The 12,266-nt window shown below is 36.7% G+C and overlaps 1 long non-coding RNA gene across 1 annotated transcript; it reads left to right on the top strand.

The window, feature by feature from the left end:
• Positions 1-3,489: 3,489 nt before the first annotated feature.
• LOC117980165 (uncharacterized) lies at positions 3,490-8,064 on the top strand. Its single transcript, XR_004671337.3, has 3 exons — positions 3,490-4,259; positions 4,369-4,547; positions 5,732-8,064. It is a non-coding gene; the product is annotated as an uncharacterized LOC117980165 (long non-coding RNA).
• The last annotated feature ends 4,202 nt before the right edge of the window (positions 8,065-12,266 follow it).

Here is a 12,266-nt window from a genome sequence, read left to right on the forward strand (position 1 = left end):
AAATAGATCGAGTATAAGAATGTTTTGGATAAAAATATAAATAAATGTGAGAAAAGAATGAAGATGTGACATATATTAGAATTAGAAAATGAATTAAAATTTTATCTTTCTGCAAATATGTGGAATAAAACCCAAATTTATTATAAGAAAATTATATTAAAGAATACTGACATGCCATTTGTAACCTATCACATTATGAGTAATTTAAATTTCTGAAAATAAAAATTATTGGTAAGAGTTTCAGAGTAGTGCTATATTTTTCAGATGTCAATTCTGCAAAATTTATGAAAATTAACAATGCATGAATCTTCCAGAAAATTATTTTTCAGTGTTTTAACTGGGTGCAAAATTCATCCCGCTGACAATGGAATCTATCCACAGTCATTCATACAGTATTATGCATTCTTCTAATATAATGCTATGTTTTTATAAATAATGATATGAAGAATTTCAAAGATAGGTCAATAAGAAGAAATACTACATGCATACTAACGTAATACACATTAATTTCGACTACAATTCCAGTTTCTAATTCTTCATGTAAGTGTGATACAGCAAGGGAAATTTTCAGAAAATAAGATCAGAAAGTTGTGAGAGGACAGATAATGGATGGCAGTCTACAGTGAAATAAGAGTTTTGGACTTGGGTATTTTATTTCAGGAATAAAAGGAAGTCTTTGAGGATAGCAAGCAAGGAGATGTACTCTAATTCAAGGTGTAAATGCATCACTGTGGTTAGGTACATACATACACACACACACACACACACACACACACACTATCTGGTTGATATAGAATGCACTGTTACGTGAAAAACAAAGAAAATGTTGGCTTTCTGTCTATTCCTGTCTCTTCCTTTTTCCCTTTTACATGAACATGTATTTCTTTTATTAAAAACAAAGTTATTTTAAATAATACTTTTAAGATGATATAGAAGGATATAGAGTATTAATACCTCTCTTCACACTTTCCTCTACTGGCAATTTTCCTGTCTACTGCCAATTTTCCTGTATTTTTTGTGTGTTCATATATGTATACATGTGAGGATTATACAAGCTTACCATAAAAATAGCATTTTTTAAATTTAGAAATATTCTGGAAATATTTTCACATTAGTGGCTGTGAATTATGCCAACATATGGCATTTAATTTAGCAATTCTCTTTTAAATAGACTGCTTAAAAATTAAAGAGAAATGTTTCATTTTGGATAATGTTAGGGGCCAACTCGTGTTCCTCCAAAATTCTTATGTTGAATTTCTAACCCCCAGTATCTCAGAATGTGACTGCAATTGGAGAATGGCCTTTGAAGCCGTGAGGGAAAATGAGGTCATTTGGGTGAGAGCTAATCCAATGTGACTGGAGTCTTTTTAAGAAAAGGCAATTAGAAAACAGACATGTACATACACAGAGGAAAGTTCATGTGGGGACGCAGAGAGAAGGCAGCCATCCGCAAGTCAAAGAGAGAGATGTCAGAAAAAACGTACCCTGCCAACATCTTTATCTTCTAGACTCAGTAGCTGGGAGGAAATATATTTCTGTTGTTTAAGTGCCCTAGTTTATTGTCATTTGTTATGGGCAGCCCTAGCATACTAACACAGGTAAATATTTAGGTTGCTTCAGTTTTTTCATGTTTAATAACCCCTTAATCTAACATACCATGTACACTCACCTTTGTGCATCAGGCTTTTTTTTTTTAAGATACATTCACACAAGAAGGATGAATGGATCAAAGAGTGTTTGATCATTTTAAATGTCAACAGGGACCATGAAATAATTTACAAATTGTGTCTGTAATAATTTTTTCTTATACAGGAATACAATATAAACATTCTCATTTACTCAGATAAGGATTGCTTTTAATAAAAAGTACAATTGGGAAAATGCTTTGAGAATTAGTGGAATTTGTGTACTATTTTTCCCATCTCAATTGTATTATAAGCCTTATTAAGTTAATCATATTTATATTATTTTATTTCATCATGATATAAATTTAATTATATATACAAACCAAAGGAGGAAAATGAAACAAGAGCTAAGGGTTTACTATGTGCTAAACCTGAGTATTCCACAGCTATTATCTTCCTTGAGTTTAATCATTAGATAAGGAGATTGTTATTATTATTATTAAACCAATTTTACTGTAAACAGAATTGAGGCAAAGAGGCCGAGTGGCTTACTTAAAGCAATATAATTATTAAAGCTAGATCTCAGATTTGTGCCCAAGTGTTTTACTCTAGGTTATCTCTAGGTTCTGAATGCTTTATTCTTTTTTTTTTTTTTTTTTGAGATGGAGTCTTGCTCTGTCACCAGGCTGGAGTGCAGTGGTACGATCTCAGCTCATTGCAACCTCTGCCTCCTGGGTTTAAGTGAGTCTCCTGCCTCAGCCTCCCAAGTAGCTGGGATTACAGGCATGTGCCGCCATGCCCAGCTAATTTTTGTATTTTTAGTAGAGAGGGGGTTTCACCATGTTGGTCAGGATGGTCTCAATCTCTTGAACTTGTGATCTGCCTGCCTGCCTCAGCCTCCCAGTGCTGGGATTACAGGCATGAGCCACCATACCCGGCCTGAATGCTTTATTCTTAAACCATATTTCTTCTGAATATAAAAGGGTTCCATTAAGGTGGACACTTAAGCAGTTAGTGGTTTAAATCATATAACAGGACATTTAGAAATTATTATTATAGTGTCAGTTTGAAGCAGGAAGTGATCAAAGGAAATAGTGCATCTAAAGTGGTAAAACTTGGGTGGGCAGTGGCTCACACCTGTAATTCTAGCATTTGGGGAGGCCGAAGTGGGTGGATCACCTGAGGCCAGTAGTTGAAGACAAGCCTGGCCAACATGGTGAAAACCCATCCTTACTAAAAATACAAATATTAGCTGAGCATGGTTGCATTTGCCTGTAGTCCCAGATGCTCAGGAGGCTGAGGCAGGAGAATCGCTTGAATCTAGGAGATGGAGGTTGCAGTGAGCCGAGATCACACCACTGCACTCCAACCTGGGAGACAGAGCAAGAGATTCTATTTCAAATAATTAAATAAACAAATAAATAAATAAAGTGGTAAAACTTTTAGCTCCTACTTTATAATTTTAAGTTTAGTTATCCATTGTTAACATAATTGCTACTGTTTTACTAATTATATAAGTATATGTCACATAAACAAGATAACTGCAATATTGCAAAACAGCTCTTGCAATATGTATGTGTGTAGATCTATGTAATGAGTCATTTATATATCATAGGTATATACATATATACTAATTTTCTATTGCTTGTGTAACAAATTAACACAAAGTAAGCTTAAAAGAAAGTAAATTTATTCTCATATAATTCTGGAGGACAGAAATCTAACATCAAGTTGTTGGCAGAGCTGCATTCCTTCTGAAGTCTGGAGCAGAGAATTTATTTCCTGTTTTTTCTTCAACTTCTCTAGAAGCTGCCTATATTCCTTGGCTTGTGGCCCATTCCTTACAGCACTTCAACCTCTTGCTTCCAATGTCACATCTTCTAACCCTGACTTTGATGTTCTTGCTTCACTCCTGTAAAGACCCTTGTGATTACATTGGGTCCACCTGCATAACTGTGATAATATCCTCATCTCAAAATCCTTAATATAATCATATCAGCAAAGTCTCATTTGCCGTGAAAGACAATTCACAGGTTCTGCTGATTAGAATATGGACATTTTTCTCCCCCACCCCTCAAACATAAAATAAAGTTTTCTTAATTTTCATTCTAGATGCCACGACGTTTATGAGAGATGCTTCTGTTCTATAGGTTGGTTTTGTGATTATGTGATTGCATGTTATCATTTAATATGTATTTTTCTCACTTTTTTGTTCTTTATTGTTTTTATTCAGCAATTGAAGTTGGCTTGTCATAGGATATGTTTTCTAATTACACATGTTCTTCATTGTATTTATCCCTTAAATAGGATTCTTAGCACTTATGTCATTTCCCCCTGCCTTAATTTGGGAGGTTCACATTTGATATGGTTTGGCTGTATCCCCACAAAAATCTCATCTTGAATTCCCATGTGCTGTGGGAGTGACACAGTGGGAGGAAATTGAATCATGGGGGCAGGTTTTTTTCATGCTGTTCTCATGACAGTGAATGAGTCTCACAAGATCTGACGGTTTTAAAAATGGAAGTTTCCCTGCACAATTCTCACTCTCTTTGCCTGCTACCATCCATGTGAGATGTGCCTTGCTTCTCCTTGCCTTCCACCATGATTATGAGGTTTCCCCAGCCATGTGGAACTGTAAGTCCATTCAACCTCTTTCTTTTGAAAATTGTCCAGTCTCAGGTAGGTCTTTATCAGCAATGTGAAAAAGGACTAATACAACATTCTATTTCTATTCTTTATACAGCTTCTCTTTTATACGTTTTATCAGTCATTTAAAATTTATGCATTTCTGTCAACATAAAGATTTCTCAGACCTCCAGCCAAAATGGTAAGTGGACTTCTCATAAATAGGACGAACAGATCTGGGGCTATGAATACTTCATGGGAGAAGGAAAAAGCACCCTTATTTTACATCATAGAAAGGTAAGGAAGGAGAGTTTGGAGATGGAATGTTTCTGAAGAGCTCTTTTATTTTCTATGACCTATTTCTCTCTTTAGGCAGCCCAAAGCAGTGGGGAGGGCAAAGGGAGCGACCATCAACTCACAACAGATAGAGTCTATGTAAAGGCTTACTTTGAGGGCCAATTAGGCCATTGAATTTAATAATGTTCAGGTGAATGTGCTTATTAACAATGATAGTATTAATTGCTTGTTTGAGGGGACAAAGAATTAAGATGTGTGAACTAATTCAGCTCATGATTTCTACAGTCAATCTTAGTTAAATATTGTGACAATGTAAAATACTAGAAAAAACATAGAATCCTTTTTTTTTTTAACAAACCAAACTGAAAAAAGATTGCATGTTTAAGTTAAAAAAGTCAAAATAAAAAGTTGGTATTTGTTTGGATTTTTATAAATGGCAATCTTAGGTATTCTACCATTCTTTGTCTACTAAAGTGTTGATTACATGCAGAAAAGGTATGTACCTCAAAAGGTTAATTCCAACATTGTTTGCATAAGAGAAATCAAAACTGAAGAAAATATTTAATACCCATCACTAGGCTACATGTTATGGCATATTATGAGGTAGTTAAAACATAAAAATCAGATTCATACCTTCCTCTCAGATGGATCATAATGTGAAGTAAGGTAGTCTCTCAATTTTTAACTTAAAAGCAGTTTCCACAAAAATATAATTTTTAAGTTATTCTTCAATAAATCATTATTGTAAAGCTTTCTGCAAGGCTTTTTAGTTTTCTGATCTGAGTTTTATGGTAACTTTCATTAATATTTATTAAACATTTAACCCTTAATATTCAATGATATTTAAAACATTTATTTATAAATACACCTTAAAAATATATATCCAGAATTTTCTTTTTTAAAGGTTGTATAGTATTTCATTGTGTCTATAGACCAATTTTATTCATTCATGTATGACAACATGGATAAAACTGGAGGACATCTGATATAGTTTGCCTCTGTGTTCCCACCCAAATCTCATATCAAATTGTAATCCCCAAGTGTTGGGGAAGGGTCCTGGTGGGAGGTAATTGGATCATGGGGGCAGATTTTCCTCTTGCTGTTTTCATAATAGTGAGTGAGTTCTCATGAGATCTGATGGTTTAAAAGTGTGTGTCACTTCCTCTTTCATTCTCTCTTTCCAGCTTTGCCATGGTAAGACATGCTTGCTTTCCCTTCATCTTCTGCCAAGACTGTATGTTTCCTAAGGCCTCCTAGCCATGCTTCCTGTACAGCCTGTGGAACTGTGGGTCAACTAAACTTCTTTTCTTCATAATGTACCCGGTCTCAAGTAGTTCTTTATAGCAGTATGAGAACAGACTAATACAGAAATTGGTACTGAGAGTGAGGTACTGATATAAAGATACCTGAGAATGTGGAAGCAGCTTTGGGACTGGGTAATGGGCACAGGATGGAACAGTCTGGAGGGCTCAGAAGAAGACAGGAAGATGTGAGAAACTTTGGAACTTCCTATAGACTTGGTTGATGGTTGTGATGAAAATGCTGATAGTGATATGGACAATGAAGTCCAGGCTGAGGTGGTCTCGGATGGAGATGAGGAACTTACTGGGAGCTGGAATAAAGGTCACTCTTGTTATGCTTTAGCAAAGACACTGGCAGTATTTTGCCCCTGTCCTGGAGATCTTTGGAACTTTGAGCTTCGGAGAGATGATTTAGGGTATCTGACAGAAAACATTTCTAAGCAGCAAAGCATTCAAGAGGTGACCAGGCTGTTTCTAGCAGTGTATAGTCATGCATTCACAAAGAGACAATCTGAAATTGGAACTTACTTATGTTTAAAAGGAAAGCAGAGAATAAAAGTTCGAAAGACTTGCAGCCTGACCAGGTGGTGAAAAAGGAAAACCCATTTTATCGGGAGAAATTCAAGCCTGCTGCAAAAATTTGCATAAGCAAAGAGGAGCCAAATGAAAAACACCAAGACAGTGGGGAAAATGTCTCCAAGTTGTGTCAGAAAGCTTCATGACAGCCCCTCCCATCACAAGCCTGGAGGCCAAGAATGGAAAAATGGTTTTGTAGGACAGGCCCAGGGCCCTACTGCTCTGTGTAGCCTCAAGACTTGGCATGCTGTGTCCCCGCTGCTCCAGCTCTAGCCATGGCTAAAATGGGATAAGATATGGTTAGGGATGTTGCTTCAGAGGGTGCAAGCCCCAAGCTTTGGTGGCTTCTTTGCAGTATTAGGCCTGCAGGTGCACAGAAGGCAAGAGTTGAGATTTGGGAACCTCCACCTACATTTCAGAGGATGTATGGAAACATCTGGATGTCCAGGGTAAAGTCTGTTGCAGGATGGAGCCCTCATAGAGAGCCTCTACTAGGGCAGTGCAGAGAGGAAATGTGGGAGCCCCCACACAGAGTCCCCACTGGGGCACTGCCTAGTGGAGTTGTGAGAAGAGGGCCACTGTCCTCCATAACCCCAAATGGTAGATACAAAGACAGCTTACACTGTGTGTTTTGAAAAGCCACAGGCACTCAATGTCAGCTTGTGAAAGCAGCCTATGCTGACTGGACCCTGCAGAGCCACAGTAGTGGAGCTGCCCAAGGCCTTGGGAGCCCAGCCCCTGTGTCACTGTGGCCTGCATGTGAGACATGAAGTCAAAGGAGATCATTTTGGAGCTTTAAGATTTATAGACTGCCCTGCTGAGTTTTGGACTTGCTGGGGGCCTGTAGTCTCTTTGTTTTGGCTGATTTCTCCCTTTTGCAATGACAGTATTTACCCAATTTCTGTACCCCCTTTGTATCTTGGAAGTAACTAAGTTGTTTTATTATTTTACAGCCTCATAGGTGGGAGGGAATTGCATTTTCTCAGATGAGACTTTGGACTCGGACTTTTGAGTTAATGCTGAAGTGAGTTAATATATTGGGGGACTGTTGGAAACGCATGACTGGTTTTAGAATGTGGAAGGAAATGAAATTTGGAATGGGCGAGGGGTGGAATGATATGCTTTGGCTCTATGTCCCCACTCAAATTTTACATTGAATAATAATTATCAATGTTGGAAGAGGGCCTGATGAAGGTGATTGGATCATGATGGCGGATTTTCCACTTGCTGTTCTCATGAAATTGAGTTCTCATGATATCTGATGGTTTAAAAATGTGTGATACCTCCGCCTTTGCTCTCTCTCCTGCTCTGCCATGGTAAGAGATACTTGATTCCCCTTGCCTTTTTCCATGAGTGTGTTTTCTGATGCCCCCCCATGCTTCCTGTACAGCCTGTGTAACTGTGAGTCAATTAAACTTCTTTCTTCATAAATTACCCTGTTTCAGGTAGTTCTTTGTAGCAGCGTGAGTACGGACTAATACAATATTATGCTAAGTGAAACAAGCCAGGCACAGAAAGACAAATATATATAATCCCACTTATATGTGGTATCTAAAAAAGTCAGTCTCATAGAAACAGAGTAGAAAAGTCATTTCCAGAGGCTGTCTGAGAGTAAGAGGGATAGGGAAAGAGAAAATGTTGATCACAGGCTACAAAGTTTCAGTTAGACTGTAGGAATACATTTCAGTAATGTATTGCACTGCATGGTGACTACAATTCATACTAATTTTCAAATATTCTTAGTAAATTGTATATTTCAAAATTGCTGAAATAATATATTTTTAACATTCTCACCAAAAAAAAAAATGACAAGTTGGCGTGGGGATGGATATGTTCATTAGTTTAATTGAATTTTCTCTATAATGTATACATAGCTCAAAATATCATATTGTACTTCATAAATATAAACAATTGTTATTATTACCTAAGATAAAAATACATAATATTTAAATTAATAAAAATACTTATTTAGGGCTCACAGTATTGAGCAAGATATGGATAGAAATATGTCCTGAGTACTTCCTATCTTATTATACTAGACAACTATTCTCCTTGCCCTGAGATTAGGTTCAATATTCTGATCTAGTACAACTTCTGAATAACCCTTTTTTTTTTTTTTTTGAGACAGGTCTCCCTTTGTCACCTAGACTGGAGTTCAGTGGCACTATCTCAGCTCACTGCAGGCTCAACCACCTGGACTCAAGCTATCCTCCCACTTCAGCCTCCCAAGTAGTTGGGACTACAGGTGTGTGTCACCACACCTGGATTTTTTTTTTTTTTAATTTCTAGCAGAGACGAGGTCTCAGTATAATGTCCAGGCTGGTTTCAAACTTCTGGGCTCAAGTGATCCTCGTGATTTGGCTTCCCAAAATGAAAAATGGTGGGATTACAGGTGTAAGCCACCACACTCAGATCTTGAATTATTAAATATTTGTCTTTTTGATGTTTCTTCCAAAGATTTTGCACTTATTCTCACACAAGCAAAATTGTAGATCTCTCTTAGAGTTGGTAGGTTTTTCTTACTGCACTTTTGCAAGAGTGGTGTTTATTTCCCCTGGAAATGCCAAGCCAACTAAAAATTATATACTTATACATATACACAAATTCTGCCTCTCTCTCTCATACACATGTGTATGAGACAGAGAGAGAGAGAGAGATTCTACCTGAAAACCAATAAAATTTTATTGGTTCTCTTGGGCTTACAATGAGTTACGCATTCTTTAATAAAAATGTTCTAGTATATAAATGAAGTATGCACTAAGTAATTTCTAAAGTACTGGAAGAGAATTGATTCCAGAAAAAATAGGAATATACTTTGATTAAGCAATAAAGAGAAAGCTCTGACACTTAAAAAAAAAAAAAAAACAGAAAGAAGGTGAGTGATTTTGTAAGTAAACTAATAGGGAGACAGAAGAGCAGCATAGTACCATGCCCTGGAAGCCAAGGGGAAAGAGAAATCCCCAAGGCCACCTGACCAAGAACTTTCAACACTGCAAGGAGATTTTGCCCCCTTTTCCTCACTTGTTTATTTTTCACACAACACCCACAGGTATCTTTTTATAATTTATGTCAGATTATTACTTTTCCGTGCTTAACATATAAAAGACTTCTCATATCAGTAGAATTATAATTCAAAATTCTACCTTTGGTCTCTTCTTACTTTGAGCCTATGCAATGTTGCCCAATTGCCTAACCCTCTTTCCTAATATATTACCTTGTATACTCCTTAAGTTCCTGGAGCCAACCAAGCTTGCTTGTGCTTTAGATGCTTCGTCTTCCCCTCCCCTCTAAATCCCCTCTCCTCAAATTTGGGCTAAAAAGTTGCCATGAGAGAGGGGCCTTGCTGATCATTCTGTCTACGACAGCACATACATTGCTCTATTTCCTCACCAAACTTTGATTTTTAATAGTTTATCGTGACCTTGTAGATCAATTTGTCTTTGTATGTGTTTAACCCCTATGCACCTCATTTGAACAGAAGCCTTCTAAGTTTGGTAACCAATCTCTTGTTCTGTTTTGCCAGTACTAGAAATAGTTCTTGATCTATGGTACTCTTAACAAATGTTTACTGAATCAATGAATGGGTGATGTTGTCATTTAGGTTTTTCACGTACTGGGATAATAGGAACATTTGAAACAACAATTTAAATATAGTTATAGACAATAAGACGCATTCCAAAGAGAGTGTGTGTTTGTGCAAGTGGTTAACTTGAATTCCTACTTTTGCTTCATTAATATGGTTCATTGGCAAGAAGAAGGAATGCTAACTAGAAATGTCACCAGAAATAAGATTATGTTAAACACATTTGAGTGAGGGAGAGATGGAGTCACTGCAGAGAAAATTTGATGGATCAGAGGCAAGGTGGCAAAAAAATAATTGGTCAAAAAAGATATTTATGAAAGCTGGAAGGAAATGTGAGTGAAAAGAAGAGAGACTAAATGGAGGTTAAAAAAATACAGGTTTTCTGCAGGTGAGAAGAACAGTTGAAGGAAAATCGTAAGGTAACCTCAAAATTCTCAATCTGTAAATAAAATTTCTACAGATATATGGAAACATAAAACAGCTGTAGAGTTGACACTACAAGGAACAGAAGAAAATATTATTGATAGATGGGACAGGATCATCCCAGAAGCAATAAATATGCAATAGGGCTAATCATATTTTGCTAAGCACTGCAAAACATTGAGAGCAGCCTGGAAGCAGAGACAGAAAGTAGAAAGTGTAGCTTAATTGGTTAGAGATTAGCCCAGTGTTGCCAATGGAGGGATGAAGAATAAGAATGTCAATTGGAAGTCTTTTATGGGAACAGAAATCCTGATTATACCAAGATCACATATATGATCTAACCAATTTTGAGGAACTAATTTTGAAGCAGTCAGTCATAAACAATTCTAATATTTTTACAGAATAAAATAAATTAGGGAATTCCATAAAACACTTTTGAAATTTTCTGTGATACTTAACAAAGTGATTTCACATCATCCCAGCAGCAGAGATTGACCTATTATTCACAAAAACTTTTCTGGCATTGATGGTTTTCTGGTGTACTTACTTTAGATTTAGAATATTCTGCAATTTGCTTCTCCTGACAAACATACACTCACAAACACACACACACATACACTCACAAACCCAGTAGGGAAATTGCCCTCCCACACTTAGCATTTTTTTTATTTGATTCTCAGGCATGAAACTTACTTCAGCACTTGTATTCCCATGCACCTGCACACACACTCTCCTCTGTCACCTTCTTTCTCTCTCTCTCATTCTCATACATATGTGTAAATGTTAAATAATCTGCAATGTTTTCAACACAGAATTTGACAGTGATTGTGTTAGGATACTATGAGATGATTTTATGAAAAATAGTTTATAAGATACAAAATAAAAACAAGATCAATTCCTTTATAGGCCCATGTATCCCATTTCAAAAGCCAATTGCTTAAAAGTGAGAAGAGGAGAACAGATTCATAGAAAGACTGGTTATAATATTGGAGTCATAAGCTTTTTCTAATATAGATAATATGTATGTTTTCGTATGTGCTTGTCTGTGTGTACCTTATGCTCTAATGACTTTTGGCTCCTAAGAGTTGTCTTTATTATTCTAATAAGCAGTTAATAAAAGGTGCAAATGATCTTAGAGATATTCAGAACCATAACAGGGCATAACTCTCCTAAAAGCAATGATTATTTTTTTCTTATTATTTATAATTAAGTTTATCTATAAAATCAATCTGAAACTCCTTTTCACCATTTATTATTATTCTTTTTTTTAAATTATACTTTATGTTTTAGGGTACATGTGCACATTGTGCAGGTTAGTTACATATGTATACATGTGTCATGCTGGTGTGCTGCACCCACTAACTCATCATCTAGCATTAGGTATGTCTCCCAATGCTATCCCTCCCCCCTCCCCCCACCCCACCACAGTCCCCAGAGTGTGATATTCCCCTTCCTGTGTCCATGTGATCTCATTGTTCAATTCCCACCTATGAGTGAGAATATGCGGTGTTTGGTTTTTTGTTCTTGCGATAGTTTACTGAGAATGATGATTTCCAATTTCATCCATGTCCCTACAAAGGACATGAACTCATCATTTTTTATGGCTGCATAATATTCCATGGTGTATATGTGCCACATTTTCTTAATCCAGTCTGTCATTGTTGGACATTTGGGTTGACATGATTGTGTATCTAGAAAACCCCATTGTCTTATTATTATTCTTTAAAAATGTATTAGGATGGCTGGGAACTGTGGCTCACACCTGTAATCACAGCACTTTGGGGGGCAGAGGTGGGTGGATCTCCTGAGGTCAGGAGTTCCAGAGCAGCCTGGCCA

Source organism: Pan paniscus, chromosome 4, assembly GCF_029289425.2.
Source record: "Pan paniscus chromosome 4, NHGRI_mPanPan1-v2.0_pri, whole genome shotgun sequence".
Taxonomy (NCBI): Eukaryota; Metazoa; Chordata; class Mammalia; order Primates; family Hominidae; genus Pan; species Pan paniscus.